This window comes from Apium graveolens, chromosome 5 (genome assembly GCF_009905375.1).
Source record: "Apium graveolens cultivar Ventura chromosome 5, ASM990537v1, whole genome shotgun sequence".
NCBI classification, from domain to species: Eukaryota; Viridiplantae; Streptophyta; class Magnoliopsida; order Apiales; family Apiaceae; genus Apium; species Apium graveolens.
This window is the reverse complement of record NC_133651.1, coordinates 153,398,982-153,419,346: the sequence shown is the minus strand read 5'-3', so window position 1 is coordinate 153,419,346 and position 20,365 is coordinate 153,398,982. Positions and strand designations below refer to the sequence as shown.

Here is a 20,365-nt window from a genome sequence, read left to right as displayed (position 1 = left end):
GCATAAATCAGAAATTGAATCAAAACTGCATTTTACCTTTTTATACAAAACCAAAACATTTGATAAACCATTACTTATAAGATTATCAAAAACATTATAATAATTTAGATTGGAATCCTTAAACGAAGGTGTGTTGCCGCTGGTGATCAGCCGCGGAGCAACACCGGTATGTCGAAACATATCCGACTAAACAAAGGGGTACCCAAGGCACATATCGGCCTAGCAAGGTGTTATATCCCATATAACACATAGCTCACGCTGGACCGCCGCCACGGCCTCTTACGCAACCATCCAATCTTAAAAATATTTTATTGAAAGGGGTCATAATACTCGACACCCTTATAAACTTTTATTCCCCCATTCACTTGGGTAGGAATACTCGCAAAACCAAATCATTTTCCTCAAAATCCAAAAAATTTATAAATCCATTGATTTGATAAGTAAAAACATTAACTATTCTGAATATAGAATAGCAGAAGAGTAATTGCATGATAAACATTTAATTCAGCGATATGTAAAACATTTATCTATCCTGAAATGGGAATAGAGAAAAATACTTGCGTAATAAGATTCAAAATATATATCACTTGAACAATAAGTGATGATAGGAATACTTGCCTTTGGGTTTTTAGCAGTTAGTCACACTCGTAGAAACACAATTATCTCAGTCCGACATCTCAAGGCATCATCGTCTTTTACTTCGCTAAATCTCTGATCTACTGCTCATGCTGTTGTTTCAAGTCCTAAGAGGTAGGAAACTGATTCCTTATCCCATGAGGTTCCTTGGAGGCCAATCTACACCACTAGGACTCATCTTAATAGCTGATTTATCTCTTATTAATTAATTATAAAATTAATTAATATTCTGGGTTTTTGGGCCCTTTCTAATGGGCTTAGCTGTCACCCCCATTCTGATATAATTAATGCGATATTAATTACGCAAACAGGGTTTATTTTATTCCCTATAATTTTGTAAGGTCCCGTAACAGGGCTATTTTAAGCTAGAAGGGGGTTGAATAGCTTAATTACTAATTTAAAAATTATTATATCATTTTAAAAATATTTATTCCATTTTAAATATTTTACCGCTATAGATTATAAATGCGGAAATAAAAGACAAGGAAGAAAATACCACACGAGAGATTTATCCTGGTTCGCGATGGCGCAACCTCTAATAGATTCGCCCACCCCAACGTCCAATCCCCGAGCTCCTCTCCAGGACCCGAGTTTTCCCTTAAAATAACCTTGCTCCTTACGTAGGCGGAGAAGCCTTTACAACCCCACAAATACTTGTCTTGGTACGTAACTCTGAGTTACCACCTCAAAATAAATGTGCAAACCTACACAACCTATCTTATAAAATAACACCCTGTTATTTCTTCAAAGTTGATGTAGAACCCTTGGTGTAGTCTTTGTCCTTCTAAGTTTTTGCCGGTCTTGGATATCAGTATTTGGTCTTGGGTCTTTCCTCTTCCTCACGGTGCGAAGACTACTAACTCCCCATTAGTACGTCTAGGACTTGGGTCTTAGAACGAGAATCACCTCACTATACTTCACCTCACTGCAAAATGAAGAAGACAATATCTACGAAATAATACCCATTATAGATTAAAAGAGTTTGGACTAGTAATTTACTTAACTAGACCGGATGACTAACAAATATTCTTAAAAGAATATTAATGTATACTTTTCTTTAGATTAAGTGAATGTTAAAGTATACTTGGTATTACTTCGTTTCGAATAATATATCTTATTTCCGAAGTAATAGATATATCATGTCCTTGGTGAAGCGTTATAGCTTTCGGATCTTTGATAAAATAATTTCTCATTTGATATAGTCGTGTGTAGACTTTTATAAATCGAGAACGTTACACTTATTCTTTAACTATTTGCACTTATAAAAAAATTTGGCCGAGAAAATAAAAGGTGCGTAATTTATACACAATATATCAAAATAATATAAAAGCCGAGTTTAAATTATATTAGCACAATTTATATGTGTATATATATAATACAATATAAGCTTTAAGTTTTTCTCACGAAACACTAAAGGTGCTAGTAAGGGAAGTCGCTTAATTCTTATACGATTATATATATACTTATATTTACTTAAAAGCTTTAAGATTTTCCCACGAAATACTAGAGGTGCTGGTAAGGGAATTCAATTAAATCTTTTAACTAAATATAATAAATATGTATATATAGATATATATAATATAAGCCTTAAGTTTTTCCCACGGAACACTAAAGGTATTAGTAAGGTAAGTCGCTTAAGTCTTGTTAAACAATTATAACAAATATATCAATATATGGCCAGAATAAGTGCGTTTAAGTTTAAAGAATAAAATGCTAGCTTTGTAATTTAATTCCCATGAAACACTAAAGGTGCTAGTTAGGAATATAAACCAAGCGTTGTTGAAATTATCACTTCGTGCTTAGAAGTGTATAATTTGTAGAAAACAATCCTTGTACGGATTTGTTTTAAGTTATTCTATATAAGAGCTTGTAGAGATGAAGAGAAGGTGTTACTAAGCTTCTTATATGAATATTAAGAGTGAGATGAAGTATTTGGGTTTGGATATTAGAGAGTGTGTAGAGAGAATACTTCTTGAAAATGTCCAGCAATTATTCAGCTCTTAGCTTGTGTAAAAAATGGTGGGGATGGGTGTTTATTTATAGAAGGAGTTAACACTAGTACAAAAACTGCCATATACGTCTCTTTATTTACATCTGTTATAGGCTGAACAGACATATATAATAGTTTTATACGTCTGTTTTACTTTCCACAAACGCATATATAGAAAGAAGTGATATTTTTGCGTCTGTTGAATCTCAACAATCATATTAGGTAATTTTATACGTCCGTTGGAAATCATATATTTCTGTCCTTTTAGACATGACATAAAATTTAAATTTTTTTGTGGTTGTTTAGTGTAAAACAAACCGGTAAGATTTATTTTAAAAAAATATAAAAAAATAGATGCATCTCGTGTGAAGCAGACCCCCAATTACCATTACTTCCCCTTCTTTTCTCTATCGTTGTAGCCAGTTACCATTATATCAATTACAAAACCTAATTACTAATTATTTTCTCCATCACTGATTTAAATCCAAGCAAATTACATTGTACTCGCTACGTTCATATCTGATTGGAGCCCTAATTTATATTTAGAAATCCTAATCTCGATTTTTGATTCAATCTCAGGTATGTAATGTTATTTAGAGTTTTATTAAGGGTACGGTGTTATTGGATCGGGTCTCAGCCTTGTTATTTTTGTTTTCTCTAATCTCCAACGGTTGTCTCTAAACTTCAGTGTATTATATATGTATGACTGTGTTTCTTAGTCTATTGTGCCTATAACAAAGCGTGGATATTACCAATCCTCTGTTCCTACTCATTTTCTGCCTTTCTGTTCAACCAGATTACATGCCCTTCAACCTCTGTTGTATTAGCTTGCTTCTCATTTCCTGATAAATGTATTTACTAGTATAATGTTAAACAGGTTTTTATGATTTTCCGTAATGGCTTGTGGCTTACAATACGGTAACAATTATATATCTGATCTCTCTGTTGTCCTGTATGTATGTTTATTGTAGCATTTACAGATTTTGGCATGCCTTGGAGGTATGTGATATTATCATTGGTGTTAATGAGCTTATTTTTTGTGGTGTGTAAATAAGAAAGAGATGGAACATGGATAACAAGATATAATTAATAGATTATATGTTATTTATTTGTTTTTAAGTGGCTTGTTTAACACTTGAAACATGTAAGAGTATATCATAAAGTTTGTGAATAGATCGAAAGGCCAAAAATAGAATAATAATTGAAAATTTTGGGTAAATATAGTTTGTGAATAACAACAAAGCTGAATGCATTATAACGTTTTTAGGAGCCATTTTACATTTTTTTAGACTAGTGTTATCTTGAAGGCATGTAGATAGGTTACAACTTACTGCTCTACATTTTTTGAAGTTCTGAATGGGAATTATATATATATATATATTTATATATTTTGATGTTTATCTCACATACTAAATTCTACTAACATATAGGCTGTGGGTTTATGAAGATATTATCGATTAGAGTTTCTAACATCATCCCTAGTGAAGAACTCAGAAGCCGCTGCTTCTGCCGGCACAACAACTTCTTTTGTCCATTCCTGTGAAATGGATTTGCTATCTCACGATTCTGAAACACGACAGGAGCCATTGACATGACTTTAGAAAGCAATGAAAGAAACTCTCTACATAAGGAAGAGAGATCTACCCACGAGTGTACAGGTCATATGTAGGTTCGGAAGTAGCAGCCTATGTGACAACATCAACTATGACAGCAGTGGTTGCAACAAGTGATAAAGAAAAGGAGGAAGCCACAACAGCTCTTCAAACACTCTATTCATACTTGTTGTTTTGTTATTCTGGTAATTATCATAAACTTTGTAGCATCTCTCATAAAGTTCATCTTGCAAAAAGAACAAGGAAGACATACTTGCAACTACTATAACAAACATATTTCATGTTAGAAGCATGGACACTTGGGTAGCATGCCGAGTCCCCGTCTTGGGTACTCAGACACACGTATCCCCGTATCGGACACACGGATTCTTCCATGATACTAATATAAAATTTTATCATTATTAATTGTAGTTAGAATCTATTTTAGCAAAATTGTATTCACAAAATTAAGTATCTACGTCTATTAGTTACTACAAATGTATCGATTACCAAACTCATTTTTGCATAAACTAAAAGTTTTTACTTGTATTTTTGTGTTTTACATTATTAAGTGATGCATTTGATTCATTTTTCATTAAATTTTTGGTTTTATTAGTAGGTTTTATTATATTTAACATTATATATATATAATATATATGAATCTTTTGTTTATCTTTCCCGTGTTCCCCCGCACCCGTATCCCCATATTATTATATTTATCGAATTCCCGTATCCCCACACTAAGTACTCGCACTCCCGCACCCGTGTCCTTGCCTTCCATAAAATATTTTATCATTTTTTATTATTTTCTCTGAATTTCAGGGATCAAATTCACTAGCATCCTGACAGGTGAATCTGTTTGAACCGGCCGAATTTGAGGTAAGTGCCAACAAATGATTCTCTAAAAGGCTATACATATAGTATTTTCATGAAATATAACCAAAAGGCACTAGAATAACAAATATAATCTGAATATTGCAGGGACGGATGTGGTTGTCCATTGAAGGATTTATGAAGTAGCTAAGGGAATATATAAGCAATTCAAATTATATTGGAGCTTCTCGAAAAGCATGGCGAAAGAGCAAAATTCCGATTAACTGGTCATTCTCTCGAGGGGGTAGTCTCTTGCTGCTAGTCAACTTGATGTTACTAACTAGGAAAGTTGTCAAACCATATGCTAATTAATGGATGTATTTCTGGTTTTGTTAGTATGATTTAATTAATGTGGCATCTATATTAAGAGAAATTACCGGTAGCATATATGTACTAGTTTTCACAACCAGGTTAAGAGTTGCAACTAATATTAAAATTACTAATTTCTCATCATCTCATGCCTGTAAAGTGGATTGCTAATTGTCAGCATTCTGTTTGTCAGGTTGAACATGACATATGATTATATGAACTTCCGTTTATGAACATTAATAGTCGTCAATAGTTCGAGGATATATATTTATTGCATATATATAGAACCAGTTTAGCCGCACTATCGCAATGCATCTCCTGAACAATATGCAGTACATTCTAGCAAATGCATCATGGAACTATATCAGTTCTCCAGATACAGTTGGTCAGACAATAACATTTGATCCAAGTCAAGATGAGATTAGTGCTTTTCTCATACTGACGGGTCATATATTTCTACAGGTTTGTCTAATGACATTAGTGTTTTTTCTTACTGCCTAATCATGAAATTGCTTATTTGAAGCTCAAGTGTTTCCTTATTAGCTTATTTAATCGAAAATATTAAAGGTTGCTTAGTTTGTCACATGATTAATATGACCAAATAATTGAAGGTCATTTCTACATCATAATAAACGGGTGATATGGATCTTTCATGTTATATTTAAATGACAATTATAATTGTTAATAATAACTATTAATGCTTCATTTGGCCAGGTTTTAAAAATGATTAAATCCTTATCATTTGTACTGCTATATCTCTTGTAGCTCCAGTAATGGGCTCCCAAATTACATGCTCAAAATTGCTTCTTATTCTTCTTAATGCGTCCAAGGAGTAGCAGAGCTTGGATTATTGGTATATTGTCTCGAAATTTGAAAATTTAAATAGATATTTCATTTCCCTTATAATTAATAATTGCCCTATTTAATATCCTAAAAATATTGATATATAAGTCTTTGGAATTACTCACATTTTTTTGTAATCCTTTATAAGTGGTTTATTGTTTTCAGGTGGTTGGTGGCTGATCGGCGACAAAAGAAATTACTGATTTCGACATTAATATTGTGATAATTTGGTATGTTAAAGTTTAAGTATATCAAACTTGAATGAGTATGTGTGACTACATGATTTATTTAATTTAAATTGGCCGTCAAATATATTGTGCTAAATATATCTACATTTTAAGGCTAAGTGGAAATTGTATATTAGGTGGTTACAAGTAGTGAAGTTATTTGTCTCGTTTTTTTTACCTAAGTCTGTGTTGGCAAAAAGATTCTGCCACAACTTAAAGCCAGTCTTACACGTAAGAAAAGGATGAAAGAGACCAAAATATTTATCAGTCACACAATATGTATAATTGTAACTGATATGGGCCTAAAATTAGCCTAGAAATATAATAAATGTTGAATTAATTAGACCAGATACGGTCCAATAACGAAGCCCATTTAATGAGGCCCAAAGCCGAGATTATTTATTAATTTCGTAATTAATAAATAGGGAGGATTACCAACTCATTAAATAAGTCCTAACGATGATGTAATTCCATAAAAGATAGTCTCAAGGGCACCTACACCAACTAGGAATCTGATTCCTCTATTCTAGGACTTCAAAGTCTATCCAAAGTCTGAGAACTTGATCAACAAGTCTCCTATCCCTAGTCTAATTCAAGGACTCTCAACATCTATATAAAGGGATCTACCCCTCAATCAGAACTACGTTTTTTGGCTTGATTCTCTAATTCACAGAGATACGTAGGCATCTCGTAAAGGCAGAGTTAAGCTACGAAATACGAGAGCAGCCATTAAAGGCCTTGAGCTCCCGAACCTTAGTAATAAATAAATCAAATAATAACCTTAGTTTTTTATCCATAACATTTGGCGCCGTCTGTGGGAAAGCACAACAACCATGGCGAGAAGACAGAGAACAATCAGTGCCATTGAAGGAGGAACACCCGCTGGGACAACCCAAACGATTGCGTCAACCGTGTAGGTACCTCCGAATTCAACCTATGCCGCCACCCAAGGAGGAGCCCAGATAGGGGCAACTGAACCTCAGCCACAAGGGACGATTCCCTCGGCTACTCGAGGGACGAATTCCCAACTTCAACAGCTACATACACATGTGAATTCTCGACCCGTTGGGTATGAGTACTCAATTATTGTGACTACTAACCCCCTTATGGGATGCCTCTTTACCCCGAGGTTGGAGGGAGTGGACATGCTGGATGGGGTGAAGCACGAGGGAGAACACCTCCCTACATACAAGGGTTGGCTCCTATCCCTGAGGATCAGGAATTTTCTGGTCCTTACACTGAGAGAGACTCTGAATCTTCGGATGATAAAGTGGCCCCAAGAAGGAGGCATGCTGGCAAAGAGCCGATGGCTGATGGTAACCAACGTCCAAGGAGCACCTAAGGGGTGAATCCCCAAGAAGTACAGGAGAGAATCAAGGCCCATGAGGCTGAGATTCAACGGCTGAAGTGTGACTTGGTGGCGCACCAGGTTCCCAGGCCCCCATTGCCACCTAGGGGGAGAAATCCTCCTATCATAGACCTGGATGGTCCAATACAGAGAACTAGGGAACTAGGGATGAGTTCTTCAAGATGTCCTTGGCCAAGCGCCCCCCTGAAAGCATGTTACAACTACAAGATAGAGCCGGGAAGTACATCAAAGTGGAAGAAAGCATGAGGAAGACCGTAGTAAGTAATGAGCCCGCTGGAGGCAAGAAGCGGAAAACCGATCTGGAATATATTGCAAAGGACAAGTATCCTAGAATTGAGCAAAGTAATGACTCGACCCCGAAGAAGAGAGGACCTGGACAAAAGTTCACTGAATATGCTAAGCGCTGAATGCTCCTAGAAGCCAGATTTTGATGGAAATCGAGAAAGATCAAGATATTCGTTGGCCTAAACCCTTGAAGGCTGATCCTGCCAAGCTAGATAAGAGCAAGTATTGTAGATTTCACAAGGATGTTGGTCATGACACTGATCAGTGTAGGCAACTGAAAGATGAAATTGAATTCCTCATTAGAAAAGGAAGATTGAACAAGTATACTGGAGATGGAGGAGATAGGAGCAACAACGTGAGAAAGAACTTTGACGATCGAAGAAGAGATCAAGAAGATCAGGGGCGAAATCCCCAACCTAGGGGACCGGTGATAAATGCGATCTTTGGAGGACCACGACCAGGAGGGCCTGTGATAAACACAATTTTTGGAGGACCAACCGCTGTTGGATTATCCAAGAACTCTAGGAAAGCGTATACACGAGAAGTTATGCATATTGTTGGGAAAGCCCCGAAGAGGGCCAGGACAGGAGTAACAATGGCTTTCGATGATTTTGACTTAGAGGGTGTGAAATTTCCTCATGACGGCCCGCTTGTCATAACACCAATAATAGGGAACAGCCCGGTGAAGAGGGTCCTTGTAGATAATGGTGCTTTAGTGGATATCTTGCTCCATGACACCTTTTTAAGGATGGGTTATAATGATTCTCAATTGACCCCAACCGATATGCCGATATATGGATTTGCAGGAGTGGAATGCCTCGTAGAAGGGATAATTAAGTTTCCAACAACCATAGGTCAGGAACCAAGGCAAGCAACACAGATTTTGGACTTTGTGGTGGTGAAGGCTAGTTCAACTTACAACGCTATCATGGAAAGAACAGGGGTACATGCCTTCAAGGCAGTCCCTTCTCCCTACCATTCAGTTATGAAGTTTCCCACCCAGGATGGGATTGGAGAAGAGAGAGGAGATCAAATGATGGCAAGGAGTTGTTACGTAGCCTCTCTTAGGGCAGATGGAGTTGGGGGGCAGGTTCTGCCTATTGAAGATCTGGATATCCGGGAGAATGATGAGAAAAGAGGGAAGCCAGCTGAAGACTTGGTTTCAATTCCTTTGGCTCCCGAGGATCCCGAGAAAGTGATTTTCATTGGAGCCACACTAGAGGAGCCCCTTAAAGAGAAGTTGGTAAAATTTTTGCAAGAAAATAGTGATGTGTTTGCATGGTCGGCAGCTGATATGCCAGGCATAGACCTGGAACTGATTACTCACAAGCTGATTGTGGATCCGAATCGGAACACAATGAAGCAAAAGAAAAGAAGTTTTGCTCCAGAGAGACAAGAAGCTATTAAACAAGAAGTAGAGAGGCTCTTGGAGGCTGGTTTCATCGAGGAGGTATAATTTCCAGAATGGTTAGCAAGCCCTGTGATGGTAAAGAAGGCCAATGGAAAATGGAGGATCTGTGTGGATTTCACCGATTTGAATGATGCATGCCCAAAGGATTGTTCCCCATTGCTGAGGATAAATACATTGATTAATGCTACTACTGGTCATGAGATGTTGAGCTTCATAGATGGATTCAGTGGATACAATCAGATCAAGATGCATAAGGATGACATCCCTAAGGTATCATTCATCACTGACTTTGGTGCATTTTATTATCTTGTTATGGCATTTGGTCTCAAGAATGCAGGAGCTACCTATCAAAGGTTGGTAAATAAGATTTTCAAGGATCTTATTGGCAAAACTATGGAAATTTATGTTGGTGGCATGTTAGTCAAGAGTTTGTTAAAGGCTGATTACATAACCCATTTGAGGAAAGCTTTTGAGGTATTGAGATATCACAAAAGGATGCTAAATCTTGCAAAGTGTGTTTTCGGAGTGGGATCCGGAAAGCTTTTAGGCCTGATGGTCTCCAAGAGGGGAATCGAGACTAATCCTGATAAAATAAAGGCTATCCTAGATATGGAACCACCACGTTCCATAAAGGACGTTCAGAAACTCACTGGAAGGGTTGCAGCTCTGGGACGTTTCATCTCCAAATCCGGAGACAAGTGCTTGCCCTTCTTTAAATCCCTAGAGAAGGTTAAAGATTTTGTAAGGACTGAGGAAAGCCAGAAGGCATTCGAGAAATTGAAGAAATATATGGCTGAGGCCCCGTTGTTGGCCAAACCAGCTTTGAATGAAGTTTTATACTTGTACTTGGCCGTTTCAGAGAGTGCCTTCAGCATTGTGTTGGTTAAGGAGGAACTGAAAATCCAAAGACCCGTATACTATGTCAGCAAAATTCTGCATGGAGCTGAGTTGAATTTTTCAACTATTGGGAAGTTTGCTTTAGCTTTGGTGATGGCTTCAAGAAAGTTACGTCCTTACTTCCAGACTCATCAAATTGAGGTGCTAACAAATCAGCCCCTGGGAAATATCATTCATAGTCCCAAGGCTAGTGGGAGGTTGATCAAGTGGGAAATAGAGCTAGGAGAATTCGACATCAAGTATAAGCAATGAACGGAAATGAAAGCCCAGGCATTGGCTGACTTCGTGATGGAATGTACCATATCCAACCAAGAAGTCGGGGGCCAGGAGGATACCATACCTCAAAAAAAGGAAGTTGATAAGGGGGACAAAGAACAGGATGATAAGGAGAAGGAATATTGGGTTCTTTATTTTGATTGACCATACCTCAAGACAAGGAAGTTGATGAGGCCGACAAAGAACAGGATGATATGGAGAAGGAATATTAGGTTCTTTATTTTGATGGAGCATCAAAAACAAATTCAAGTGGAGCAGGTTTGGTCTTACAAAGCCCGGATGGGTTCTTGATTGAGTATGCCATGAAGTTAGACTTCCCAACTACAAACAATGAGGCAGAATATGAAGCTCTGATAGCTGGCTTTGGCCTAGCAGGGACACTGAGAGTCAAGAACTTGAAAGTCTTTGGAGACTCGAAGTTGGTCATATCCCAGGTAAAGGGAGAATTTGAGGCAAGGGATGATACAATGGCTAAGTATGTCCGCCTAGTAAGGGCTGTGATGTCCGAATTCGATGAATGCCATGTTGAGCACATTCCGAGGGAGGAAAATGCCAAGGCATATGCCCTATCCAAGTTTGCTTCATCTGAGATAGAGGAAAGTTCAAGAAGTGTATACTTCTGCATTTTGAAGACACGGAGCATTGATGTTAAGCTTGTAGCTCCTATAGGTCTGGGGACGTCATGGATAGATCCCATTAAGACTCATATTCAAACCGGTTGGTTGTCAAACGATGCTACTGAAGCACATAAGTTGGTTGTTCGAGCACTAAGATACTTTTTGATAGATGGGATTTTATATAAAAGATCTTATGTGGTTCCTTACTTAAGGTGTCTCAGGCCCGATGAGGCACTATTGACTCTTGAATAAGTACATGAAGGTATATGTGGGCAACATTTGGGGGGCAGAACGCTAGCTCATAAGATACCCGTTTAGGCTTCTATTGGCCGGAAATGATTGCTGATACCAAAGAGTATGTGAAGAAGTGTGACCGCTGCCAGAAGCATGCACCTGTCGTTAGACAACCCCCCGAGATGCTGACCTCCATCAACTCACCCATCCCTTTTGCTATGTGGGGGATGGATATACTGGGGCCTTTCCCAATGGCCACGACACAAAGAAAGTTCCTGATTGTAGCCATTGATTATTTTACTAAGTGGATTGAAGCCAAGCCTTTGGCCAAAATCACAACCAGGCAGGTTGCACAATTCCTGTGGGAAAATATCATGTGCCGATATGGAATTCCCCGCATCCTAGTCACTGACAATGGAACACAGTTCAATAATGAGGAATTTAAGAAGTATTGTGAGAAGAATAAAATTGAATTACGATTCACCTATGTGGTTCACCCGCAAGCCAATGGGCAAGCAGAAGTGGCGAATCGCATAATCCTGGATGGACTAAAGAAGAGGATCGAGAAGTCGAGGAATAATTGGGTGGATGAAATACTCCCAATACTATGGGCCTATAGGACTACCTGTAGAGTCACGACAGGAGCAACTCCCTTCATGTTAGCATATGGGGCAGAAGCAGTTGTTCCCGTAGAGATATCACATTCCTCCCCCAGGATTCAAGCTTTCAATGCTGAGGAAAATGAGGAATGGCAAAGGTTAGCCCTAGATCTAATTGATGAAGTGCGGGATGAGGCACATGCGAAGATAGTGGAATATCAGAAAAAGGCTTCGTCCTACTACAACCTAAGGGTAAAAGAGAGATTCTTCAAGCAAGGAGATTTGGTCCTAAGGAAGGTTTCCTGGTATAGGGCAGAAAGGAAAGCTCGCCCCGAATTGGGAAGGACCATACAAGATTAAGAGTATTCAAGGAAGTGGATATTACAAGCTGGAAACCATGGATGGAGAAGAAGTACCTCGGGCTTGGCATGCTCAAAATCTGAAGATTTACTACATATAGGTCGAACTTATTAAGGGTCGAACCCTCGAGGAACACGTTGGTGGACGAATTGGTGCCTATTTTATGGGTTTACCGAACTACCTTCAAGTTCACAACCGAAACAACCTCAGTCATGCTGGCTTATGGAGCTAAGGTAGTGGTGCTACTGGAAATTACATACGTATAACCAAAAGTTGAAGCTTGCAAGCCAGAGACTAACAAAGAAGGCATGAGGCTAGCCCTCGACCTAATTTATGAGGTCATGGATGAAGCTAAAGCCCCTCAGTGAAGAGCCTCCCTTTACTACAGTAGAAGGGTTAAAGAAAATTGCTTTCAAGAAGGAGACTTAGTCTTTGGGAAGGTTGGGGCATCCAGAGTTAAAGAGAAGGAAAGCTAGCCCCTAATCGTGAAGGGCCATTTTGAGTCAAGTGCGTTCTAGGACAAAAATCCAACAAGTTGAAAACCATGAATGGTGACAAAATGCCAAAGCCTTGCTATGTCATAAACTTGAAGGATTATTGTGTATGATAAAAAAGCAAATATGTGGAAAGCACAGAATATGTGCTGAGTACTAAAATAGTACGCAAGGAAATGAAAATAAAAGTTGCTAAAGGCCTGAAGAGCCCAAGTTTTGTCCGATTAGAGGCTCGTTGGTGTTGCAATCATTCAATTGAAGTTAATTAAACTCGGGTAACGATTATATACCAGAATATCTTGTACCTGAAGAGTTCAAGTGACATAAGTAAAAGTTTGATACGTGCAAAAAGAAGGCTTTTAGCCCCAAAGATGCCTCGACTTTTTTGGGCTTGCAATATACAAAGCCCCATAGCGTGAATGCATCTAACAGGTAGAAATAAGGTCGATGAAATCAATTTTTATTCAATAAAGACCAATCGCCGAAAATAAAAGATAATTGCATAAAGATAGAAGATCCCGAAAGATCACAAAAAGAGTCCCGAAGGACAATTAGGAGGCACACTGAAAATGTTCAAAGTCCATAAAGGACCGAAAGAAGATAAAAGCAAAATAAAGAGCCATAGCAGGCAAATGAAGCCATGCAAGGCCGCGAGGTCACTCATCAGAAGACCTTAAAGCCTCGATATGTACAAACTCAGATTATGAGTTGATAACATGGATATGGGTAAAATACGAGGATTGTTAGGCTTGAACCCCAACAACGCACAGGAAGCACCATTCCTAACCGATGTTACAATACCGTCTCCTAGGCGGGGGTAACCCGCGCCTAGAATTTATTGTCGAATGAAGGTACCCTTTTCTTCTTAAAAGAAAAAAGGAAGGAAATAGTTATTAGATTATTAGGAAAAAGGAAGACAAAATTCTCAAAATAGAGAATATTATTTAATGCACGAATGCATAAATTAATGTCTGATGACAACAAAAATTACGAGTAAATTCGTAATTTGATATATAAATTCCTTAAAAATTAAGTAATTAAAAAAATAGAATTAATTGGAAATAATAGAAAATAATTTGTAATATTATTTTCTATCCAATTAGTTATATTATGCACGATTGCACAAAAAATAAGTATGTCCGTTGACACAATTAATTATGACAAGAGTTCATAATTTTATAAAAAAGAGAAAATAAAGAAGGTGATAAAAAAAAGAGAAGAAGAAAAAAAGAGAGAGAAAACAAAAAAAAAATCAAAAGATAAAAAAAAACGCTGGTGGAAAAGGCCGGGAATCGTCTTACGGAGAAAAAGACTAGTGAAGATTAAGGAGGCTAAAACCATGCCTAGGAAGCATAATTTCTAGGCGTTGTTCAAAAGATGTCTCCTAGGCGGGGGGTCACAACGTCTAGGAAGTATGGAACCTCCAACAACACCCGGGAGACAATATTCCTAGGCGCTGTTGGAAGGACGTCTCCTAGGCGGGGGTCAACAACGCCTAGGAAGTATGGAACCTCCAACAACGCCCAGGAGACAGTTGGAAGGACGTCTCCTAGGCGGGGGTCAACAACGCCTAGGAAGTATGGAACCTCCAACAACGCCCAGGAGACAATATTCCTAGGCGCTATTGGAAGGACGTCTCCTAGGCGGGGGTCAACAACGCCTAGGAAGTATGAACCCTCCAACAACGCCCATGAGACAATATTCCTAGGCGCTGTTGGAAGGACGTCTCTTAGCCAGGGATCAACAACGCCTAGGATGCATTATGCAATAAAAGCCTATTTTCTGATTATTTAATTAATCAGAAAATGGGCTAAAATTAAGAAAATTGCTGAAAAATTCCAAAAAATAGGAAAAAATAAAGCAAAAAATCCCAGAAAATCAGGAAAATTAAAAAATATTTTTCAATAATTATTTTTAATATTCTTGAAAAAATTAAGGGAAAATTCCTGTAAATTAGGGAAAAATCTCTGAAATTAAGGGAAAATTCCTGTAAATTAAGGAAAAAATCCCAGAAATTAAGGGAAAATTCCTGTAAATTAAGGAAAAATCCGAGAAATTAAGGGAAAATTCTTGTAGATTAGTGAAAAATCCCCGAAATTAAGGGAAAATTCCTGTAAATTAAGGAAAAAATCCCAGAAATTAAGGGAAAATTCCTGTAAATTAGGGAAAAATCCCCGAGATTAAGGGAAAATTCCTGTGAATTAAGGGAAATTCTAATAAATTAGGGAAAAATCTCAAAAATTAAGAGAAAATTCTTAAAAAATACCAGAAAATGCCTAAAAAAAGAATAAGGTAAGGAAAACAATAGAGAGGTTCCAAAATAACCCTGAAGCCGTGTGCAAGGCAAATCATTGTAAATGTGTAGGTCGCTCCACACTTTACGCAAAAATGATACCCTGTAAGGGAACAAATGAACTTAACTTCTACGAAATCTTTTACGGTTTCCCAGAAGTTGAGGGGCCTAAAGTTAGCATAGAAATATAATAAATGTTGAATTAATTAGACCATATACGGTCCAATAACGAAGCCCATTTAATGAGGCCCAAAGCCCTGATTATTTATTATTTCATAATTAATAAATAGGGAGGATTACCAACTCATTAAATAAGTCTTAACGATGATGTAATGCAATTAAAAAATACCTCAAGGGCACCTACACCAACTAGGAATCTGTTTCCTCTATTCTAGGACTTCAAAGTCTATCCAAAGTCTGAGAACTTGATCAACAAGTCTCTTATCCCTAGTCCAATTCAAGGACTCTCAACATCTATATAAAGGGATCTACCCCTCAATCAGAACTACGTTTTTTGGCTTGATTCTCTAATTCATAGAGATACGTAGGCATCTGTAGGCATCTCGTAAAGGCATAGTTAAGCTACGAAACACGAGAGCAGCCATTAAAGGCCTTGAGCTCCCGAACCTTAGTAATAAATACAGCAAATAATAACCTTAGTTTTTTATCCATAACAGTAACTAAATTGCAAATTTTTGTTATAGCTCAAGTTGAATGCATAATAAATTATTTCTTATTTTTCATGATTTGATTTGTTGTGATGCAGAGTTATATTACTTTTTGTCTTCTGTGTGAGAAGTCTGACTCGTGCGAAGTGATTGTTTCAAAGGGATTATTGCATCGACTTCGTACCGACAATGTTGGACATATTTGATTGCTTTAGGAATAGTGCTGGACAAGTAGTTATGGTCTTTTGACATTTTTTGGTATGTAAATTAAATCTGAGACCCATTGTATATAGTATTTAAGTAGATAGTACTATAATATATAACTTTCTGTTTGTTATTATTTTAGAAACTTAGCAAGGTTTTTTTGTTACCCAACATTGTATATGATATTACAAGTTATGGGTTTAAGATTATAAATGTTAACTCATTTTTGTTTAATGTAATGCTCAATTTAATTTTCCAATTTAGTTAGTGTTTTTACTTACTTTTAGAAAGCTTGTATCCCGTGTTATAGCAGTAATCCATCTACAATTGGTAATTTTGGATCGAGATGTGTTGTGTACCGTTAGTGGCTGGCTGAAATATTTCCAAATATAGAAAGAAGACATTATATGCGTCTGTTTTAGTAAGACAGATGCATAAAGTATGTCCTATGCATCTGTTCTGAGGCCTTTTGCGTTTGTCCAGAACAGACATACACAGCCTTTTTGCGTCAGTTGGCAGAACTAGACACATAAAATCATATTTTATACGTCTGGTCTATGGCTTTTTACGTCTGTTCTAGATAGACGTCTAAACTTATAAACGACTGTTGTCCAACATAAGCTTATGCTTTAAAGCTGATACGACTCCTCCATAGGCGTCTGTTGTGAACAGACGTATATTACTGTTTTTAACAGACGCGTATAACACTTTTTGTACTAGTGTAGTTGAAGGGAGTGGTTGAGATTGAGTTAAATTGAATGGTAGATGAAGAGAGTGGTGTGGATTGATGACATAGAGGATAAGGTGTGTTAGTTTGCAACTTGCATATAGGACAAACAAGAAAAGTCCCAACAATTATTAATTATATAATAATAGATTTTAGCTTTTTCAATTAATCATTAATTACTTAGTTAATTAAGTAATTAGCACCATTAAATATAACGACTTTGTAAATCCTTTAATAAATACAAAAAAAATATGATAATTACCTAAATATCATAAAATGATGATCTTCAATTTTTGGTCAATTTTGGTCAAAGGTAGCTTGGTCAAACGCTCGGTCAAAGTCTTGGTCAACACCTAGAAAAATCACATCCTGACAAAATTTCTTTAAAAATTACGAAACTTTAACCATGCATAGAAAATACCATTTAAGTGAAAAATCTTAAGTTTCGAGATTTTCTAGCAAGTGGAAATATTTTATTTGGATTTAAAATGATTAAATCAGGGTTCGGTTCCAAATAAAATATGAACGATCTTTTATGAAAGCAGATATGAAAGCAGATAGACCCTGTTGGCTCAGTTTGGGCTAAAATAAATCTTAGAATATATTTCCTTAAATATAAAATATTTGAGAGTGTGGGAAATATTTTTTAAGTATTTAAAAGTATTTTTCTCTGATAAATAATATTTTTGAGATACGAGAGAAAATTACTTTAAAAAATATGAGGAGGGGATAAAATGAGATATTAATATTCCTTTATCAAATATTAATTTCTAAGAGTGTAAAAATATATTTTTGGATTTATAAATATTTTATGGTGTGAAAGATATATATTTTATCCTTTTTAAAACCATCTAATTTTGAAATAAATTTAGCACGAGTCTTCTAAAGAATATCCAAGTTCTGATATTCCTTTTTCAAACTTGTTGCCTTATTAATGTTGCAAGAGAGCCTAAGAAAAATCATATTTCCGATAGTTCTTTTACGATCTCATTGCTTTAGAGTATATTCCTTTAAAATGTATGTATTTTGATTTTCAGCAAATTGAAATATCTTTTGTATTTATATTGAAAATATAAATACATTTTGTAAAACATTTTTGAAAATATTTTGCTAGATATGGCTTTTCACTTTTGATTATGTCAATTAAATTCATGCCTAGTTGGAGATGATATACGTGTTTTAAATTTTATATTAAATTATGCAAATACCAAAATAAATATTTAATCGAAGATGTCTTTTCAATTTTCCCCCTTTTGGTATTTTCCAAATAAAAAATAAAATTTAAAATTTTCTAAGTGTGTGCTTCCCCTAAATGTATGCATGTGTTTTGAAATATATTTTTCACATAAATATATTAAAGGTGGAAGTATTGTTGTATATTCCTTGAATTTAATTCCTGCAAAATTGAACAACTTATTAGATGAATAAATTTTGATGTGGAATTAATGTCATTTTAGCAAGAATATTTTAAAATTTTCAAATTAGGGGGTCTAATTTCTTCTTCCCCTTTTATTTGGAAAATAACAAAAAGAATCGTTAATAGAGTATAGAAATGGCTTCCCCTTAATGTATTATTAAATTACCCTTTTAAACAAGAAGTTTTCATTTTCGGAAAAGTGTAAAAAAGATATCACCATTTTTCTAACTTATGCTTCCCTTAAAAACTCTTCTTTTTAATCGAATTTTTGCTGCACTTTATTTAGTTCATATATAAGTAGAACTGATTTTTGAGTCTCAAAACTGGATGTACTTGAAATTGTTTGATAGGTAATTTTTTTCAATCTATTTTTTATTTTTATTCCAGTGAGAATTTTGTTTTTGATTTCAATCCAAAGTGCCAAGTGAAATTGCTACTATAGTTGATGTTTTAACCATTTTTGTTTTTTACTACCAGTTTTCATATGTTTTGTCCATTTTAATTTATATCAGTACCCTTTTTAGAGAAAGTTTTGTTCTTTCAATTTAATACCAGTATTGTTTGAACTCGAAATTTTTATTCTGGATAATAGATTTCTTAGTTTCCTGTTGGATTAAAAACAAACTGTGAATGTCATTTGAGTAAGCTTGGTAAAACAAACTTGTTTCTGATAATCAATTTTGCTATTTGTTAGTCAAATTTGATATCTTAAAATCTGGATGTTTTCATTTTAACATCATCTGGGTTGGTAGTTAGTAATTTAGTATACAAAGTCTCATAACAGTTTTTATAAAACTGTGCAATGTGTACATAACTTTTACTTTCACAAATATATTTCAACCTAACATACTGGAATCAACTATCTAAATCTAGCTAAGATCAGAAATTTGATCCATCAGAATTTAACCTTGATGCTGATTGATGATACGCCAAAACCTGTTCACATAATTCTACGAATATATATCAATTATAAACAATCGAACTCATGCTCTGTATTAGACCAAGAATCTTCTTCTGTTTTTTTAGGTTAAAAACCACAGAGAAACAAAATTACATGGAGCAGGAGAGTAGCAGACTTGTGAGAGTTTACTGAATTTAGTTGTAAAATAGTTTAACAACAAATAGTCTGATCATAATTGTAGCAAGCAGATATTTTCAGATTTTGAATTTAAAAAGTTGTTATATCTTGAGTCAAACCAATGTTATTGTCCATTTAGGAAAAGATCATGTATCACACTTAGTTTTATCATAACTATAGGTCTTAATTAAGTAACTAAGCTTGTGATTTACCTAATGAGGCCATAAAATGAAACTTATAGGTCATTCTTCTTACTCAATTATTACTGAACTGATTTTATAAAGAATATAATGAGTTGTTTAATTAACCTAAGTTGTTGCAGAACTTTAATTTTCAGTTTGTCTATGAAAACAGTGACACAAATTAAGAAAAACAAATATTGATAACACAATACTGGAATGTGAATATTCCAATGACAATATATAGATCAATTCTATTTAGTACATACCAATACAAGGCAAACAGATGCATTTTCATTCATTCTCAACATAGTACCAAATTTTTAATTCATCACAAACTGTAGCAAATCAACAGGCCAGATCACTAGGGTTCTTTCACCAAAAATAAAAATAAACATAGAGCAACTGAAACAGTAAAAGCATAATAACACAGATACATGACATATTTTGATGCATCTATGTAGGCACAGTGCAGATTACTCCTTAACATGAGATTTGTTAACATCAATAAAACCCAGATTTCCATCAGTCTCACACAAATTAGGCAGCACAATAATATTTGCCAAACCAACAAACTCATCAACCTTTTGACCAACACCAGCAACTATATCCTCCCCTTTACCAACACAAACAATCTCATCAACCTTCTCACCAAATCTCACAGGCTCAGTTACCTCCTCACTCACATGCGTTCTTGAGGTTGCTTCAGAATCCTCAAGTAAGGCCTATTTCCTAAGAACCTTTTCTTCTAGGTAATTAATCCTATTGACCAATTTAAGATTGATTA

At 35.8% G+C, this 20,365-nt stretch overlaps 1 long non-coding RNA gene across 5 annotated transcripts; it reads left to right on the top strand.

Moving 5' to 3' along the window:
* The first annotated feature begins 2,977 nt into the window (after window positions 1-2,977).
* Window positions 2,978-16,411, top strand: LOC141724585 (uncharacterized). Of its 5 annotated transcripts, none has more exons than XR_012576762.1 (7): window positions 2,978-3,205; window positions 4,057-4,424; window positions 5,041-5,097; window positions 5,200-5,335; window positions 5,594-6,253; window positions 6,409-6,473; window positions 16,072-16,411. It is a non-coding gene; the product is annotated as an uncharacterized LOC141724585 (long non-coding RNA). The 5 variants fall into 5 exon arrangements; XR_012576760.1 differs by having other exon boundaries at window positions 2,980-3,205; window positions 5,200-5,862; window positions 6,115-6,253; XR_012576761.1 differs by having other exon boundaries at window positions 2,981-3,205; window positions 5,200-5,862; window positions 6,166-6,253.
* The last annotated feature ends 3,954 nt before the right edge of the window (window positions 16,412-20,365 follow it).